This window comes from Protopterus annectens, chromosome 4.part0 (genome assembly GCF_019279795.1).
Source record: "Protopterus annectens isolate FY-2018-M chromosome 4.part0, PAN1.0, whole genome shotgun sequence".
In the NCBI taxonomy this organism is placed as follows: domain Eukaryota; kingdom Metazoa; phylum Chordata; order Ceratodontiformes; family Protopteridae; genus Protopterus; species Protopterus annectens.
Window position 1 is genome coordinate 1446762327 of NC_056733.1, and position 21884 is coordinate 1446784210.

Genomic DNA, 21884 nt, shown 5'->3' on the forward strand with positions numbered 1-21884 from the left:
CCATATGTCTGCTGTGCTGTTGGGAGTTTACGCTGGTAAATGAGAAGGTCATATTAATGTGACTGTGAGTTGTAGAAAATAAAGTTTGGGTATCAGTTCTTAAAAAAATAAATAAATAAACTTACACAGACGTAGTGGGTGTCACATCTCAAGAGCAGACACCCATATGTGAGCAACTTTATACAGTGAAAATATTTGTAATGGACATTTATATATTTGGCTCTAAGCATACAAAAGTGTGTAGAAGAGGAAAAGGGCACACATTGCATCTGGTTGTGTTATGTCTTGATTCTGATCTAACTTTTAATATCCAATTAAGGCTGCAGACAACACCATGTAGGTGCCGTTGTTGTAAATAGCATTAGAGTGCATATCTCATACAGGTGACCGCTCAAGTGTTTGGATTAGACTAATACAATGTTTGGCTTGCTCACTAATGTTTGCCTTGGCTCATATAGTTACTGGGTTATGAGCGCAGCTTATTCCCTAATATAGCGTATGAGTGCACCAGACACCTAACACTACCATATAATATTTATGGGTAACTGCCCTAACTTGTTCAGTGCACGCTTTTACTGTTTTTGCTTATACTGCTTGGACCATCCCCTTAAGCACAGTGCAAATTGTGACATATATGAGAAAATGAGACAGTTAAAGTGCAGGGAACCAACTGGAGTGGTCAGCAAACTTTACGTTTTTATTAAAGTGGCACATCAGCCTTTACTTGGTCTGGTCACTGCACGTAATCTGTGTTAAAACTTGCCCAACAGCACCATCCAGTGGTTGTAAAGGCAAAAATACTGTATTACATGTACCGGCCAAAGTTTTTAAAGTAAATTATCTGGTCATTTGCCACAGGTTCAATAGTTGTACTGTGGACTGCCCTTAGCTCTGTTATCTCCTTATTTTTAGCTTTGATTTAATTTTTTAAGTGCCTGGACCTTAGCATACAGCTCATTGTTTTTTCTCCTCTTGTGGTTTTTTTAAGCATCCCTACCTGTATCTGACATTCTCCATCTTTTTTCAATCACAGACCTGAATAGAACAAAACACATCAGGTCCCAAGTTCCAACTGCAACCTTCTCTCTGCAACCCTAGAATCAAGTGACTACTCAGGCTACTAATTTTAAACAAATAAAGGTTAATTTTTCCTCTTGCCTATTGTTAGCATTCCACCAGGGTTGGCAGTGGGAAAGTGTATTCTAATGGCAAGCCCCATCCGCTCCCTTACTAGCTATCCATATTAGCATGAAACCCATATTGCAGCCCTCTGAGCTGCTCACTCTCTATCTGTCCCCCCATATCATTCTTACCTTAAAAGTTATTAGGTTTCTGGCAAGACTATACTTTCCATTTCCTGAGCACCACCCTATTTTTCCCTTCATTCTCACTTTAATTCTACAGATTGTCTCTATAGACACTTACCTGCATGGCTTGGTGCAGCCCCGCTCTGTTTGCCCTAGCTAGTGCTTGGGCTCACTCTGCTCCCCTACCATGCCCCCATTTCCCACCCACCCCCACTACTCGCAGATTTATCCTTACCCTCATCACCTGACTCACCTACCACACCCACCAATAATACACATCCACACAACTCTTCATCAAAGCCACACCCACACACTACTACATTACCATTCCCCTCATCTCTACCCACCCCAAGTACATCCTACTACTCCTCTAAGCCAACACTAGACAAACCCAGCCCAATCCAACCCCCTCCCCTGCAACACATACACCACACTGACACCGAGTTAAACCTCCCACTCCCATTACCATACTATGCCCATACTTCTGCTGTCCTTATTCACCTGCCTCTACTTATTCTACATCAGTACCTCTTATCATCATCCACTCATCAATTTACATTATAACAAATTCCCCACCTTACCCTATGCCAAATGTAATCAATCCACACATATTAACATACACCCAGTCACCCATCATCCTCTCTCCATTCAACTTGCGTCTCCAATTCACTACACTTCACAATCCCAAAAACACCCCAACCTCAGATTCTACTTCCTAACAGTATTCTACCTTAAAACCATTACCGGCATAGCAGCTCAATTATTATTAGGAAGGAACATCCACCCTAACCCACCCAACTACTATCGCTAATGACCCACCCACACCAACCTCCCATTTAATCATAAACCCACTGACATACTTATACTGAACCTCAACATTCGTAGTATCATGAACAAAACGGAACAGTTGCATTCAGCTATTTCTATATACAACCCCAATATCATGATCATTATAGAAACATGGCTTAAGCCCCATATTAAAGACAACTTTACAACCCCACCTGGCTATAGCATACTAAGGGTAGATAGAGCACACAGAAGAAGTGGAGGCATCACCCTTCTCCATAAATCCAAATTAAAAGTCCAACTCCTACAAAAAGAAACCCCAGCTTACAACGATTCTGAAACCCTATTCGCCAAACTCCTTCTTAACCAACACAAACAACTAAACTTACTCAGTATCTATATACCACCAGGAGATAATCTTAACACCCTAGAAACTATACTTTACTGGGCTTCCCACTCCCTCCCCCAAGAAACTTCAGTTCTAGGTGATGTCAACATTGACTGGAGTAGTACACACTCACAAACAGCCACCAACTACACAAATCTATATATTTACACCCAACTCATGCACTCACCCACATGTATTGACAAGTCCACCAAAAGAGAATCTACCTTGGACTGGATCCTCACTAACCAGCCCAATACTGCCCACCAATGTGGAACATACCGAATTCTCTCAGTGACCACAATTCAACTTTTCTCCTTTGGCACAAACTTAAATGTACCAACCCGCCCTTCCTGATACAAACCCATTCCCATAAAGACTTCCCCTCAGGCAGATTCTCAGAAACCCTAAAATCCTGTAACTGGGCTCCCCTCAAAACACTCCCCCTTGACAAAGCAGTAGAGTACTTTAACTCCACATTACTACAGATTCTAAGCCAATTAGCTCCACTCATAACAATCAGGGTACGCAGTAACCCTCCTTCCTGGCTACAAAAAACACAAAAACATTACTAAAAGTTAGGGAGAAAGCCTGGAAAATCTGGTGACAATACAAAACGCCCATCACCAGGCAAACATTTTCTGAACTTAGAAACAAAGCAAAAAAGCAAGTCAAGATGGATAAACAAAATCACTATGTTTCCTTACAAAGAAAACACAGTAACAACCCACAGAAATTCTGGGCTTCAGTGAAAAACATCCTCCAGCCCAGAAAAGCCACTACACCATCAACAAACATTGAAGGCACAGACCTTGACATAGCCTCAAACTTCAACAACTATTTTACCTCTTACGTACTTAAACTCACAAATTATATAACACGCACAACCTCCAAAATGCCAAACCAACTCTACCCCCTTTTCCCTCAAACCAGTACCAACATCTACCATTCAAAAACTGTTAGCAAAACTCAAACCAACCACTCTCACAGCCAACAATTTATCAGCTGAATATCTCAAAATTGCATCCAAGGCCATTGCCTACCCCATCTCCCTACTGATTAATAGATCTATTACTGAATACACCATTCCATCCTCGTGGAAAACCTCCTATATCATCCCCCTCCACAAGGGTGGCCCTCTACCAACCTTTCCAACTACTGTCCCATTGCTATCCTATCACCCCTATCAAAGATTCTAGACAAATGTATCCACCACCATCTCCTCACACACCTACTGTCTAATAACCTATTATCTAAAACCCAGCATGGATTTAGACCATCCCACAGCACCACCACTTCTCTAATCAACTTCTCCAATGCCATAAACTCTTACAGGAGCCATGGGAAACTTGTCTCTGCCACCTTCCTAGACTTATCTAAGGCATTTGACGCAGTCTCTCACAATAAACTCTCAGCCTGCTGAACTTACCCTCAATAATCCCACCCTCCACTGTTTCAACAGTTATCTACAAAACTGCTCACGGTCTGTTAAATGGGTCATTTCCCTATCCCTACACTCCCCATCACATATGGCATACTCCAAGGCTCAATCCTAGGCCCCCTTCTCTTTAACATATTTACAAACAAACTCCACTTAGCAGCCACAAAAGCAGATATTGTCCAGTCCGCTGATGATACCACTGTAATCTGCTTAGCACCCAACATCCATCTTCTACAAAATAAAGCCCAAGATTCCTTCACTGAGATAGAGAACTGGCTAAACTATCATCAGCTGATACTAAACCCAAAGAAAACACAACTAATGTTATTCCATCCAACTAAGCCCAATGACCCCACGTTCTTCATTCTCTCAGGTAGCAACACCCCCATCACGTCAGTATCAAACTACTAGGCGTCATAATTGACCAACAACTTAAATACAGTAAACACATATCCCAAACTATCTCTAAAGTCCACAAAAAGCTAGGATGCTTCTATTGCAGCAAACAGTTCCTCACTTCTACATCTAAAACTGCCATAGCCAGAACTCACCTCTTATCAACATTACTGTATGCCTACCCAGTCCTAACCAACATCAATAAAACTGACCTGAACAAACTCTTCACATGCTACAACAAGATATTTAGGTTTGTAGCCAATGCTAAATCATACTCCCACTACTGCCAATCCCTACATAAACTACACTGACTAGAATTTCCAAAATTACTAATCTACCACCAACTGAACATAGCTCTTCAAACTCTATACCATCCTGAGCAAATCCCCACTCTAAATGGCATGTTAAAGTCACACAATTCCATCAGGGAACTACAATCTAGTAACAAAGGCTTGACTGAAGTCAATCCATGCAAGAACAGCTCTGGAGAAGCCCTATTCTCCCATGAGGTTGCAAAAGCATGGAATACCCTCCCTCTTGACCTCAAGTTACAAAATCACACATCCACGTTTAGAGACCTCCTCAGATCACACCTTTTCACTAACCTCCTCTGCAACTGCAAAGCCCCCCCGAATCCTCCACCACCATAGACATGGTAAGCAGGTTACCCCCTGAGGCCTCTGATGCACACCTTTCAATGTCATCTTGGTCTTCCCATGTGCATTGTATATTTTGCAAATATTGTAAATATATACTTCTCAGTACTTTATGTACACATTTTGTGCCAGTACTGCAAGATTTCTAACCAAATAACTGTACTAGGAGCATGTATTGCATATAACTGTTTTTACCTTCTATATGTGAGCATTGTACCACTTGTTATCCTGCTACTATTATTGCATTAGCTGTCTTTGCCTTCTAAAAAATGTCAGCACCCTACTAATTGTTATTCTTTAACTACTATGTACTCTCACTGTAACTTCTGGGAGCTTTTCTCCCCAGGACTCTGCTGAAAATGGACACCAGTCAGATTATCCTGGTAAAAACCAATGTTAAATAAATAAATAAATAAATACATTTCATGCAGATTTATCCTAGCTGTACTGCAATGTTTTAAACCACAATTTTTGGCAGCACAACTGCCACACTAACTTCAGCTTCATAGCTGTTCCTCAATATGTATGATTTTGAAATAAATGTGTGCATACACACCCTTTTTGAACAAAACTCTGCATCTGATATAGTGCAATACATAATGTTATTTATTCAGCCTCATTTACAAATAACATTCTACAGAGAAAACATTCTGCCTATATGGAATTACAGAAGACAGTCTGCAAAAAAAGATTGTAACAATTTGTCAACTTTCTATAAAAAATGTAATTTCTTGTTCAAAGAGTTACAAAATAAAATAAATATACAGAATGAAATATTGGATTTCAGAATTTAAACCAAGTTGAATTTCAAGTTCAAGCACGATATACAATAGTGGAAAATTATTATATTTTTGGGATCATAAATGATCTATAGTGTGAAAACTGCAACTGTCATCAGTCAGCAAAGGCAGAAAATAAGAAAATTCATCAAGATGTGGATGAAAAGCCTACACAAAATATTTGTAAAGTTAACGTACATAGTGTGCATAACCTGTATCTGTGTTGTACAAGAGAAGAGACTGTACTTTGGGGCAATAATAAAAAAATCAACAAAAATTTTAAAATGCATAGCATTATTTAGTCTCAGTGGTCACTGATTCTTGAATAAATGCTTTAGATTTGCAAGAGTGTTAGAAAGGTTATTACAGCTGTTGGACACTTCCATGTGTCATGTACACATATAAGAACCTTCCACCTGATGGCTCTGAAGATTATAGCTAGTCTATATGCCAGTTTGTATATCAGTAACAGAATTCTAAGTACACCATTCAGCTCCCCCACATCTGTATATAATCTAACTGTCCATCTGTCCTCTATATATAAAACATAACTTATGGTATGCTGACAAATGTTTAATTTTGCTGTCTACATTCTTTTTGGAATGGGTCATGCTTGTATGGGCTATAATTTCTGCAGCTTAAAGGAAACTTAAAAGCAAATATAATTGGTTTGTGTAAGTGCAGCAAAAGAACAGAGTTTCCACTATCTATGCATCATTCTGAATGCACACAACCCATCCTATAAGACTTCTTCCGGTTGTTGAATGAAAGTTGGTGGTGGTTATCTGTTGCATTTATTTAGCACATCATCTGCTAAAGGTCTGTGGCAATGTTTGCTAATAATATGGCCTATTTTCTGTGCTGTAGCATAAATGCTATAACAAAAGTGACATGTTTTTGTCATTCACATTCTTGGCCCTTGTATTTAGAAGCTAGTCTCTATTCATGCTGTTAGCTTTCTGATATGCTGTGTGTAAGAGCTTCCCATCATATCACCTTTTTGCAAGTCTGGCCTTAAATTCAGTATACTGATTTTCAAAGCACATGCTGTCAGAGTAATTCCTTCTCAGAAGAATGAACAATCCCATGGAACAGATCCAATTAAAGATTTACGGTACACATTCTCTGCCCCTAAAATGGCATTTGCAGCTTCTATTCAATACATTTTAATCTGAATTTTTCTAGTATGATTTTTTACCCAGTGGGATTATACAGAAGATGTAGGCAGAAATATTCCTTTGATAACTGGTATGCAGTTATGTTCACTTAGTCAACAAAGAAGAGGCAGCCCTATGTATTGACAAGGGTCCGACAGTAGCTACTGAACTTTGGGTTGTTAAAACCCTTGCATACTGAAACAAATTTAGGGATCCCTGTCACATGCTACAGTTTAATTGCAAAAGTACACTGACTGATCCTAAACAACTGCTAATTGTATGGCTTCCACCCCATCAGACATCTATGAGAGACAGTACGGGTCTTTCTCCTTAATAAACTTGTTTACCCTTTGTGTACTTGTTCCAGCAATCCATTTCTGCACTATAGTTTCATACAGACCAATCTCCCAATTAAATATAAGATCAGTGGTATCCCTAAAAAAACAAACAAAAAACAAATTGTTTCAATGACGCTGCCCTCCCCTCGGCTATATATTATACTGTAATACCAGGATAACAGACCACTGAGGAGTTTATTAGTCCATTTTTACAACTGCCCCACACTACAAGTTGTGACTTCCTCAGTCACATATTAGGCAAATGGAGGCTACAGTAATCAAACTCTGAACTACAGGAAGCTGTTCATTAACAGCTTTTTACATGAATCATATGTACTTACTGCCAGAGTAATGTTTTCATTCGAAGGGCTAATCCTTACTACTTGCCTTTTCCCAGTTTTTGTGTAACTATCTCTGCAGTTTTGCCTGCTCTTCTTGTAGGTTTGAGTCCTTGCATTTCCTGTTTAACCTCCTAAAGTGACTGGAGTCATTTGCAAAGTGTAAGGCTTTACCATCACCACCATGCACACACACATTTACATAAAATATTCAGGATTATGTGCAGTTTTTTGATTATCAGTGACATTGTAAATGTTATGAGAAATTTCAGTCATAAAGTCATATTCTCCACAATAAAATCTGCAAAATCTCTCAGTAATCAAAGCTTAAGAAAGGATGAAATGCATGGCTGTTTACTAAAAAATGTAAATGTAATTCATAGTGTTCGGGAATATAATGCATGCAGTGCCTACAACATGCTGCACAGTAGAACAGGAATAAGGTTAAGCCTAGAATTGTAGATCTTGCTGCAGCCCACAGATTTCCCCAATCTTGACCCTATGCATTTTCAGTGAATACAGCAGTACACACAGGCACACATACTACAGTGAGTATATTCAAGTGGTGTTCTCGGTGTAGCTCAGAGGCTATCTTCCTCATCATCAGCAATATGGCAAGCCTGTTAACATGCACAGAATTCTGAAACAATGCAGTGCTTTAAAACACCAAGGACCTAGTTTAGGCCCTGACCACTGCTTGTTAACACGTGATTATTTCCTCCTTTGTAGAGCAGAATGCTTCACTTCAGCAGAAGTGACATTTACCTTCTGCTACATGCTCAGTTTGTCATATACCTAACTAGCTCGATATACTTATTTTTTGTACTAGCACATTCAGCAGGAAGGAGCATGTTCCACCAAATCCCTAATGGATTTTTTTAGCAATGATGGACCTGTTTAAAATATTAGTGCTGAACTTGCTATCTGAGATATCTGCCCATTCTGAGAAATGTATTTATTTTTATTTTCTTTTTTCAGAGTTGCAGCAGACTGTTGAGAAAGTGTAAAGAAAGTAAAATATGCAATTTATATGTATATATATATATATATATATATATATATATATATATATATATATATATATAAACACTTTTTTTCTGAGAAGAATTGTATAACTTTTTATTATTTGGTATTTGTCATGTATTAAGTAATTGCCTTTTTATAATCTTTGATCATTAAGGTTGTCATTATTTTCTATTTAGTTATTCATTTATGCCTGACAGAGAACGTAAAATATTGTAAGAAAAAAATCAGGCCAGGCTACAGAACATTCCTGCTGTCTGGTCAGCAATAATAATAATAATAATAATAATCATCAGCAGCTGTCAATCCAAAGTGTGCAAAAGTAATTGACATCTTCATTTCCTGATACTCCAAATTTCTATATTACTTCTTTTCTTATGGTTTAAGATAATGTGTATTAACACTGAATTCTTGAATAAAATATGGTTGCATGGAAAGGAGGCTGAAAATTGTTTCATAAAAAAAGTTATGTGAAAATAATATGATTAACACATTTTTTTTGTATATCGACTTTTTCATCAGGATGTTTGTCTTCCCCTCGTCACACGCCTATTGACTGTAATATAACACCAGCTTCACTCAACTTGATTTAAGTACAAACCCTTAATTACAATGAACTCATCTAGGGAAAGTGTAATTCAGTAAAGTTAAATCTTCATACACTTGGCCTAAACCCTTATGTTCCAGCCTGTCAAAATACTCAATGATCATTAGTTTTATTTCAAAAAGATATACAGGAAAATCTTGTGAGGCTCATTTCTTGGCTTTTCTGTCACACAACCGTGCTTAAATATATTAAAATATAAGAATGTTTAGGTAATGAAGATGAAATAAAGCAAAGCTGGGAAAGTGAGGGGAATTCTTGAGTTTAAAGGCAAATGCAGTAACCTTAGTGATGTTGGTCCTGTTTCATATTCTAAGACATCTGTTAAATATTGAACCAATAACTTGCAATATAACACCACACAAGGTACTGGTATTTTCTGTAGATGGTATTACAGTTATCCTCTTTGTGGATATCACTTGATTATTGTTGTAGTTTTTCCCCCTCACTTACATATTTGGGGTATATATTTATTCATTGGTGGCCCTATTAGTACTACAAAAATTAACTAATGGTGGCACAGTTTAAGCTTACCTGTGCAGTCAATCCCAGCCAACATTATAGCTATGGGATGCAATCTAGTATTAAAGCACATAAGTACTGTTTTGGAAGAGGGTCCAGAAACTATGGTTCCATGTGGCAAAAATTTCATCAAATGGATTTTGAATTCAGCAGTTATTCCTCTGCTTGAAGATTATTCTTGTAGTGAGTTCCTCAAGTACCTGTAGTTTTTCTTTAATTCAAGTGACTCACAATCTAGTTTTTATTTGTGAGGTTCTACCTTTGTCCTGCTTTGCTTGTCTGACGCAAACTTTTGCTCTGATGGGATGTAGGATCATGTGAAGTGAGAAAGAGCTGTGAAGCTATATCCCAAGCTTATATGGCTAGCCCGCAAAGGGTGGGTAAGACCTGATTCCTTCTTGCTTGTTGATGTACCACTTGACTGTGGTATTGTCTGTAACAACTAGAATAGTTCCAGAGGGCCAAAGATGATTCAAAGAGTTAAGTACCATATTAGAGCAAACAATTCCTTTATATTTATGTGCTTGCATCTGACCTTGGCATCCCAAGTACGTTACATTTTAATCCCTCCTGAAACTGCTCCCTAAACAAAGTTCAAGGTGTCTGTGATAAGTGACTGCTTTGGAGAATAGGGGAAGAGGGGGAGATGTGGATTTAAGGATATTTACTTTTTCAGCCAACTGATATCTCTTTTGATAAACCACAGGACTAGGATTTGAGAAGATAATGGTTATTGGTGCAGGGACCGAAGTCACTTCAGATACTTTTGTATAGTTCACATGTGGAGTCTTGCTGGGGTATCCTGAGAATTATAAATGCCATGAAACTCAAATTCTTGAGGTATTTCCTCACACTAACTGAAGTCTGAGTGGTGAAAGCTAAGGCAACAAGGGAACCAAAAGAATATGATATTTTGCAAATACAAATAGAGTAGAAAATGAGCTATGAACAACTTCCTTTACCATGGGTGACTGAAATTAATGTACAATTTAAGAAGTTTTGTCATTGAGAAATGGCTTCCTCATGTTTGAGCATGGGTTTTTCTTTTGTGCCAGCAACTTGAATGGCTTTAAATAGAACTTTAACCGAGTTATGACTGTATGAGTGTAAACTTTAATTAATTTTGCTATATTACTCTACTCCTTTGGAATGTCATCCACCTCTGAAAACTGCTACATTGACAATGTGACCCTAAGACTAGACCCAATGGTCAGGGACTTGGGGACAATCAGACAGTAATCTAGTCTTTGACCATTCTGTGTCTATGGTAGCAATAAAATAATTCTGTATTGAACAACTTATACATAAATGAATTGCATCTAGGTCCAAGGAGTCAATTGTTCCACTGTATTTAGCAATCATCAAACCCATCACTGAGTACAATGCCCCCACTACTAGGCACCTAACCAGGCACATCCAACAGTTGGAACATTCACATAAGTTACTCATTAAAAGAATAGAGGGTATATATAACATATCCTATGCAGACAACCTCAAAACCATATCCATGTATTATGTCTCCTACATGTTGCTGTGAGGAGATTTATGGCTGGCATACAAGTCATCATCAGACCCCACCCTGATGGACCTCCAGCATATCTGCAAAGCAGACAGCACCAGAATTACCCATTCTAAAGATATAATCCTTGCCTGTATTTTGAATAGTACCTACAGAAGAGACAGGTATGTATCCCAGAGAATACCCCTTCTCTGGAGCATGCTCCACCTCCATGAGAAGCACAGTTCCTCCCTAACACAATTTAAGTGTAAGTTGGCCAGCTAGATGGGGAACCAGAAATTCACACCTGGTTTGGTACCTGTCTCTAATAGACATTGCCAGCCTGTAATTGTTCATGTTCCCATCATGGGGAATTCATAAGAAACCTCTAATTATATCTAATAAGATTCTTGATGCTTACCTCAGCTAACAAATTAGTCAAAAGGCAAGCTGTTGAAAAATCCTTAGCTAACTTAGTATTCTCTTTACAAGCTTTACTTTTAAAATTACTAACTGGTTTATATTCAACCTCTCTTTTCTCTTTTACTTCTTTATATAAATCATTTACTAACACTTTTGGAAATCCTCTATTATAAAATGTATGCTTCAGCACAGCACACTCATATTCAAAAAATTCAGTCTCATCAGTCAACCTGATTTCCTTAATGAACTGAGCTTTTACTGCAGTTATTTTAAGATTCCTGTGATGCATGCTCTGAAAATGCAAATAGGCATTGCTTTGGACTTCCATTTTATAAATTTTCACATTTAAAACATCCTTATTTTTAAAAACAGTCAAGTCTAAAAAATTAACACAATTTTTATTAGAACTGAATGCAAATCTCAAATACTTAGTCACATTGTTCAGGTACTTCATGAAATCTGATAAATCCACTAAATTGCCTTTCCATAAAATAAAAACAGCATCAATTAAATGATTATAAGAATACAAATTTCAAAATGTAGATTTGTACACAAATTCAGTTTCCCAGCCAGTCATAAAGAAATTTGCATAACTCTGTGCCATCGCAGCCCCCATTGCTACTCCATTCACCTGTTTGTATATTTGATTACCAAGAACAAATATATATATATATATATATATATATATATATATATATATATATATATATATGTATATGACAAAATAACATCCGGTATTTCTGAGAACAGTCTCACTTGCTTAACTGAAAAAATGATGGAAGAAAGCATTTATTTGCTTACAATTTTAAGGCCTTTCATATTTGGAATTACAGTATAAAGAGATGAAATACTATCTGTTACCAAAAAAAAATGAATTGTCCATTTCAACCCCAACAATGTTTTGATGAAATCAATACAGTCTGTAAAAAAAGATCTGCTTTTGCAAACTGCTTTTTGCAAAAACATATTAAAGAAATAGCCATAGCTTCTGTTTTACCTCCTTGGCTGGCAAAAATTGGTGTAAAAGATGGCTTTTCAAAATTGTTACGGACTTTTGGCAACCCACAAATCCTAATACGCTTCACTATACAATCTTTAAAATACTCAGACATCTCATTTATAATATGACCTACACTGAGCCATTCTTCAATAAAAGTATTGATTAAACTATAATAGGCCTTACCCTCTGACCAAGAAACCATTTTATAAAAACCTTCATCATTTAACAAAGCAGTCATCTCTTCATAATAAAATGAACTGTCCAAAACTACAATAGCATTGCTCTTATCTGCCTTCATAATATATATGCTTTCATTATTTCTTAAATTATACAAAGACTCCCTTTCTTGAATATTCACATTGCAATAAGTTCTCTTGGTTTTGGCTGTCAATAGCTCTCTCACATAATTTTCAGTTGTCTTTAAGAAAACCTCTAATTCTGATTTAAAGGGAAGATTGTAAACACTTGGCTTTCTAAAAGTGAAACATTCCCTCCTCGATCTTTCATTGAATATAAACCTCAGATGTAATTTTTTTACATATTCCCTGAGGGAATTAATGGTGTCAATAACATCAGCCCTTACAGTGGGTACAAAAGATAAACCCTTGCTCAGTCACCTTTATTCAACATTTTTCAAAATAACCTTAGATACATTCACAACTTTAAAAGAACTGAAAACAGTATATTGTGGTTTCAATTAATGAACTATTTCTTGATCGTTTAGTTCCATTGCTTTTTCCAGTTGCTGTGCCTTCTCAGATGAGGTGACTGACCTGCTATTTGCACCCATGTCCTGTGTCCTATTCCACCATCTTGTAAAACTCCCACTGTTTGGAAACCCTGGAGAAGTAACTCATTTACTAAACTCTGCCTATCTGATCTATAATTTTCTTTAGCTTTCTTATTTACTTTCTCTTGAATTCTTTTAGACCCATGGACCCCTGCGTCCTGAACTTCTTCATCCCTAACTGGAACTCAACTAGAAGGAGCCCCATTCAGTCTTCTGTAAATTCCTTATTATTGTTTCTATTGTGCAGGTCAAAAACTTGACCATCATCACAATCCTTCTTCCTTTGAAGGGTATGCATTTCATGAAAGGAGATAATGGCATAGTATAATTGTACCAAACAGGGCTGGTTTCTTTACAGGCATGCTCAATTTTCTTGCAGATAGTACTATTTATAAAGATGTGTTTTACTTTAGCATTAGTGCTACAAAGAAAAGTATCAAACATAAAGTACTTAGTTTGATCTTTGATGAAGATATTGATTTTCATGAGGCCAATTTGTTGAGTGTTATTCATAAAATATTTGACATTTTATTTGAAGCACCAATGATCCATAAAATTTTAACCAATCTTCAATATTACTCCACTATCACTGTCCTTGAGTTGAGCACTGAACCCTTTAGCATTTTTTATTGACACTAAACTTAAAGTGGTGGATAGGAATATTCTACCTATTATAGCACACTTGTGAGATGTTTTTAAGTTTGTTAACAGAACTTGAGAGAGTAGTTCTTTTAAAGTGCCAACAACTGATGTTAAGTCCCTTTGTACTTGTATTCCACAGGAACTGGGAATAACTTTTGTAAGGTTACATTTTTCTAAGTAGACAAACATGTCTTATGTTAAACTACAGGGTTCCTATTAGATGTTCGACAGCTTAGGTTATCAAATGCCTAATTATCGACAGCTAAGCGTCAAACATTTAAAATCATGAATGGCCACATATGAGAATTCTTTCCTCAGGAGAGAATCTGCTTGGCTGTTATCAGGGATTTGCCCTTTCCCCAATGTAGAGAGATCTCGGAGCTGGTATATTTAGTTAGGGGGATGTGGCGGCACAGCCTCCCCCACATCAGGGGGTGTGGGGGCGAAGCCCCCCACTATGTCTGAGTTCAGAAGTTTATTTTATTTCGCAACAGCCTAGTGAATTCTTTCCCGAGGAAAAAATGTCCGTTAACGATTTTAAGGTTTTGATACTTAGGTGTCGATGTTTAGACATTCGACAACCTAAGCTGTTGAACATGTAATATAGACCCAAACGACATGTGCTATGTACATTATCATATTTAATTTTGCCCATTTGCTTTTACATTCACAAAAACTATTTTAAGTAGATTAAAGGAATAGCTAAGAGGGCAGCAATGTCTCAGACGTCTGTCAATATTGCACCAGCTTAGTGGGAAAGGGATATTTTGTGTAAAAATTATTCATTTCTCTCTCTTTGTGCCACTCAGTATATTGGATGCCTTTCAGGCACTCATTGTTTCAGTAGCAGTTATGATTTTTACAGGATCAAGTTAGTAGCCTGCCATCCAACCCTCCACAGAGGGCACATTCGCACACACAGTGACAACTAGGGCCAATTTAGAGTATCCAGTCCACCTACAGCATGTCTTTGGAATGTGGAAGGAAACTAGAGCACCCAGAGGAAATCCAAGCAAACACAAAAAGAACATGCAGACTCTATACAGAAGGCACCCCAGCCAAGAATCAAACCAGAGAACCTCTTGCTGTGAGGTGACAATGCTAACAACTGCATCACTGTGCCTCCAAAAATTTTCATTTACATATGTTAATTTTATAAAAGATACACTGACATGTTATTTTTGTTTATTCAGGTATCTAGGAAAACTTAGATTTTTTTTTAAATATTTTAAAATACTACTGATTTATATATGCTTGTATGTATGCATGTATTTATTTATATCACATTTGTTATGCATATCTGTCACAATATTTCTGTGTGTAGATTGCCTTATGACACAATTGGTTTCATATCTAAAATTTACAGGAAAGAGATGCATGTTAATATTTTTGTTTTACATTATACTAGTTGCTACCATTCTTAAATGAAATGTAATATTACAAAAAGTCAGTTCATTAGATCCTCTTGCCTTACCACTGCAATTTTTTTTGTTAAGAGAGTTAAATGACATGGCTATCATGTTTGTGAATTGGGGTACAACCAAGAGGTGGTAAACAAAATTTACAACTGAATGATTCCAAATGGTGATCCATGTGATCCATCATTTTTAAGGAAGAGTATTAATACTAGAGATGCATCTATGATAATCACTGAAAAAAGCAAACTTATGCTTTCCTCACTGACTCCAACAGAGGACAGATTTTATCCAATATGATCTCAGATTGGAAGGTGATATTAAACAACCGTGAAATCTCCAGAATTACAAATAGCAGTCCAATGTTTATTAACAATAGGAGTAAAACCTCAAACAGGTCCTTGAGATGAGGGAGCAAAGCCTAAGTGTACTTTAACTGACAAAAGTATTGGGGAATATGATTGCCATCAATTTCTCTCTTGTAGTATTATTTCCAGTGATCTTAATATGTTTTAAATCACATAAACAATGCAAGCAATAATGCCCAACAAAGTGTGTGCTATTGTATAAATAATGTATGCCCAGGGGTGTTCTAAAGCCCAAAACTGCAGATGAAGACACCCCAAGAAGGTCATTATTTAAAAAATAACACATACCGTGGAGGGCATTATTGTACTTTTTATAATTTTTTTTTTTATGCAAAACAGTTCCTCTGCTTAGTGTTTCAGATTTACTTGTAGCATATGTATTTGTTGTTGAAGGAAGTATTTTACCTTAAAATATACATTTGAAAAGTACTTAATGGGCCAAATTCCAAAAGTGTTGCTCTGAGTGTAAATGACATACTCCAGTATAAGGCTACCCTGATTCTTTATTTTTTTTTGTAAATATTTTTATTCATTTCCAAAAACAAGAAAACATGAATGCAGGTTATTTATGACAGTGAAGTATTTACAAATTATTTAAAAAGGTAGGCTAAAACCTCTAAACAGATATCAAACATTAAAACCCAAATGAAGTATTTACAAGGGTGTCTATTGTTGGCATATAATTGACTTTCTATACAATTGTTTCCTGATTATAATCTGCTACAGTCATTACTCTCCAGTATTTCAGTTACTTTTTGCCATGCTATATATAATGATGTAGTTCTTTCAGTTCTTCCTTTAATAGTGTTCATTTCCAATTGCGATACTGCTGACACCATATTAATGAATTGATTAAAAGTTGTAGAAGCTTTGGATTTCCAGTTTGATGTAATGTTCTTTCTTGCAATGGCTAGGAGAGTCCACAAGATTACATATTTTGTTCTTGGTACACAGTCAGGTACAGGTACATTAAACAAAATAATAGATTTGGAAATCTGGAATTTGTCATTGAATACTATTTGCAGAAAATAATTTATTTTATCCCAATATGGTTTAATCAAATGGCATTCATAGAACATATGTTGCCAGTCTGCTTTTATTGATAAATCACATCTCCAGCAGCCAATATTTTTCTTAAACATAAGTTCCATTTTATGAGGGGTTACATAAGATTTGTGTATGAATTGCCATGTAAAGAGTCTCCAATGTAATGAAAGTGATGTCTGCTTTGGAGAGAGAAGAATTAATTTTTTGTCACTGTCATTTGGCACATGTCCATTAATTGATCTATAATAATTCCATATTTTGCCATTATCATAAGTTTTTATTTTTTTGTTTGTTTTATAAATAGATGCTAAGTATCCCTTTCCAGTAATGGGTTGATTCATTAGTAATATTATATGTTCTATAAGATTAGAAACATTCTGTCTCATTGATGGTTGCATTGTTTCTTGTTTGCTTAATATATACTGTCTTAATTCTTGTACATGTAGCCATGAACTATTTTCCATATTTAATTTCCATTTAATTTGGTCTATTGTCAGAAGTTTTCCAGAGTATACCAATGGATGCCAATATATTAATCCCTTTTCTTTAAGCATGTTAACTACTTCTATATCAAATGTTATTATATTACCTTGTGTGTACGCTACTGGATATAATAAAAATGACCATGCTTTAATATCAGGGTTGCTATTAATAAGATTTTGGAAATTTTTTAATGTATAAGTAATGTATTTGGAACTTATATTTTTATACTTATGTATCATCATATATTCCTTCATCAGCCATAGAAAATTGTTTGGTATGAAATCGGTATACTTATTTGCTACTACAAATTCTGATTTTAACTAGATTCTCTCATGAACTAGCTTCCATTTTGATGTATATTTTGTAGTTAGCCATAATGATATCGTTTTAATAACAGATGAATGCAAATATACTTCTATGTCTGGTAAACCTATGCCACCCATATCCCATTCATCTAGATGATATTTCATAGCTATCCTTGTTTTTTTTGGATACCATAGGAATCTTACCATTAAATCATTTAATTGTTTTAGGTGCGATTTAGCTGGTGGCAAAGAACAAGCTTGTATAACATAAAGAATTTTTGGAAATATGATCATTTTAATTATATAGAGCCTTTCTTCCATTGAAAAGAAGAACTTATTCCATCTTTGTATTAGATTTTTAATATTATTTAAGGTCTCTTTATAATTTGTTTCAATTGTAGTATCTAGGTTGTTAGTTATTATAATTCCTAAGTATTTAATTGTATTATCGGTGGGGATATATTTATGGTATTTTTATTTAGATCTTTCTTATTAGTATTTATAAGCAACACATTTGTTTTGTTCTCATTAAATTTAAGACTTGAAAAGTTTTGAAAGTTTTGAATTGAGTCCCATAATGCTTTTAAAGAGCTATTATTATTCTTTAAGGTAATTAAAATATCATCAGCAAAAAGTTGAATTTTAAGCTCTAGGCCGTTGTCTAATTGTATTCCTTCGATATTTTTATCCATACGTATATTATTTGCTAAGGGTTCAATGACTAGCGCAAACAATAACGGAGAAAGTGGGCAGCCTTGTGTTGTGCCCTTTTTTATATTAATAGATTTAGACAGACAAGATCCCAGTTTTATATAAGCCAATGATTTTTCATATAATGATTTTATTAACAAGGTGAAGTTGTTTGAGAAGCCATATTCTTCTAAAACTAACCATAAATAATCCCAGTTCACTGAATCAAATGTGCTATTTATGTCTAAACTAATAACATTCATTTTGTTTTTTGTGACATTTATATAATCAATTAAGGAAATAATTCTTTTGATGTTGTCATAAGTGTTCCTATCTTTTATAAAACCTGTTTGATCCTCCTCTATCAAAAATGATAGTAACTGTTTTATTCGAGCAGCATGTATTGCCATAAAAATGTTATAATCTATATTAAGAAGTGAAATGGGTCTGTATGATGAACATTCACTGGGATCTTTACTTTCTTTTAGAATTGGTGATATTAATGTGTACTTCCAAGAAGGAGGGATGTATTTACCATTTTTAACTGATGTAAAGACATTCAATAACAACAGCAAAGCCTCATTAGATAGTAATTTAAGCATTTCTGGGGTGATATTATCTATACCTGGAGCTTTGTTTAATTTTAGCTTATTTACTTCAGCTTTAAGTTCTGTCATTGTTATTTGCTTATCTATTAGTTGTACCTGCTCCTCTAATAACCTAACTTTAACATTGTTTTTAAGAAAAGCTTTCAATACTGAATGTGTTTCTATTTTCTCATTTTGATTATTAAGTTTATGAAAGAATAGCCTAAAAGCTTCTAGTATTCCTTCTAAATCAGACACTTTCTTTTTGGTTTCTATATTATGTATTTCCTTGATTTGATTTGTTTTAATCATCTTTTTATTCCTATTTGCTATTATTCGTTGGTTTTTAGGGTTCATTGAATAGTAACATAGTTTAATTTTTTCTAAGTTGATCATTGTTTTGTGGTGTAGCGTCTCTGAGTTTTTTTTATTAGTATCTTCCAGTTCTTTTATTAAGCTGGTGTTTCCATTTTGAATATCAAGCTTTAAATTATCCACTTTTGACTGTAATTCTGTTAATTCATTATTCCACTGTTTTTGTTTATTTTTATACCATCCCACCGCTCTTCCATATAGGTATGCTTTCAGTGCATCCCATATATATATTTCAGATACATCTTTCGTAAGATTCATATCTAAGAATGCTTTTGTCTCTTTAATATAAAAGTCCCTAAAATCTTTGAGATTTGTTATGTAAGATGGTATTCTTGTTACTGATATCCTTCTCTTGAAACACAAGTCTATCTCAAACGCTATGGTGTTATGGTCCGAAAATGGACATGAAATTGTCTTGACTTTATTTAATTTAGCGGTTAAATCTTTTATTATGTACACTCTATCTATTCTAGAGTATGTATTATGTCTATGGGAAAAATGTGTAAAGAATAGTGAATCTGGGATAGCATACTCATTTATGTCAGCTATATTAAAAGTTTCAACAAACTCAGATAATAACTTTGTTAAAGGTGATCTCTTACGTGTAGTTTTAGTATTTGTGTCAGTTTCTTTTATAATGCAATTGAAATATCCAGCTATGATTAAATTGCCTTTGGCATATTGTACAATGTCTTCTAAGTGTTGTTTGGCCACTCTAACTCCTAGTCCTGGTATCCAGTAAATATTCACTAATGTATATACCATTTCATTGATAGATATTGTCAGTAGACAAAACATTCCTGAGTTGTCATGAAACGTGTTTATGATTTTAGGCATTAAAGTAGTGTTTTTCCACAAAATTGCTACTCCCCTTCACTTTTGGCTATAGGTGGAACTTACTAGTACTGTATAATTGTTATTGTTTATTTTATTTATGTGGTCCTGTATAAGGTGTGTTTCCTGTAAAAATACTAGTTGTGCTTCACATAGCTTTAAATATCTGTAAAGACTTCCCCTTTTGCAGCTATTATTTAAACCATTTACATTAATAGATATACATTTTGCAATTGGATTTATATTAGCTTTGCTTTTATCCATATTCATATACTCGTAACACTGTGCAGATGTGTGTACATGAAGAGAATGACTTGTTCTTTCTTCTTCCAACAGTATTACAATAGATTATAAATACCCAATACAAGTACATTACAAAATCATAACTGAAAACATAAGATAAACAACCACCAAACCCCTCTATGAGAAAAAACATCTCATCCTTGAATGATCTAACCATTCAAGCGATTCCTCTAGATCTGCATTTCAGCATCCTCCCCCAGCCCCGCCACATGGTAGTTTTATAATGAAAAGTATCTTATATATCTTTTAAGTATACATGTATTTGTATTTACAGATTACTTAAATACAGTCTTTATCTATTTTTAATATTTTATAAAACACTAAGGCAACACAACTATACCTAGATTTAATACTTAACTATTTGGCTTTGTTTAAATTGTAAAGGAAAATCTCTTATTTTACTATATCTTTTGTATAGCAATAACGGTTATGCATCTTAAAAGTAATATGCTTGCTGTTTATCTCCCTTATAGTGTGAATGGCATTCATAGGTATCAAACTTTTGTAATGGTCTATAAAAAGAATGTTAAGCATTATATGCATTAGTTAACTATACTACAACTTAATTAAATCATGAAGTGTCCGTAACAATTAATATAATATTACACTTTTATTGTCATTTATCAGTAATCTTATAGTTTTCATTTAATTCAAAAAATCATATTTTAGTGGCATGAATGTTACTAATTTGTTTTTGGCATTGGTATTATATAGTTTAAGACTATATTTCCAAGCAGTTCCTATATATTATTAGTGCCACTGGCATATTTCACCGCTAGTGTACCACATATGTCATATTTCAAATAGCAACTCATAATCCTTATGATATTATAAGATTTATCTACAGTCTTATACTTGTAAGGTTGGAAAATATAACAAGCAAAGTAAACTTTAAACATGCTATAATACATTTGCTTGGTACTTATTACTGTCAACCCTTCTACATACACGGGAAAGGATAACCTTATATGACCACCAACCATTTTCCTTCTTTTTTCTCTTCATCCTTCTTTTCTCCATTTTTTAATAAATATTTATTTTTATTGTGGCTTCTTTGAATTTAGTGAGGATACTCATTATCATATTATAGATAATATAAAACATTCAAACCGAGAACATGGCCGATATAGAGACATATTCTCAAGTGGTCCACACCATATATTTATAACATTGCAGTCAGAAATATACTAATGAATAAGCAATAACCAGCAGCTTTGCAGCATGTGTGTGTCTAACAAGTACATACCTATAGGATATTAAAAAGAATAGATAGCAAGCTCTTCTTTTATAATTAACAAATGCATATAGCCTGGTATTTACTTTCATAGACAGAAATTAGACCTGTTATTTATATGCATATCATGTACCAACAGCAATATATTAGTAAATGCC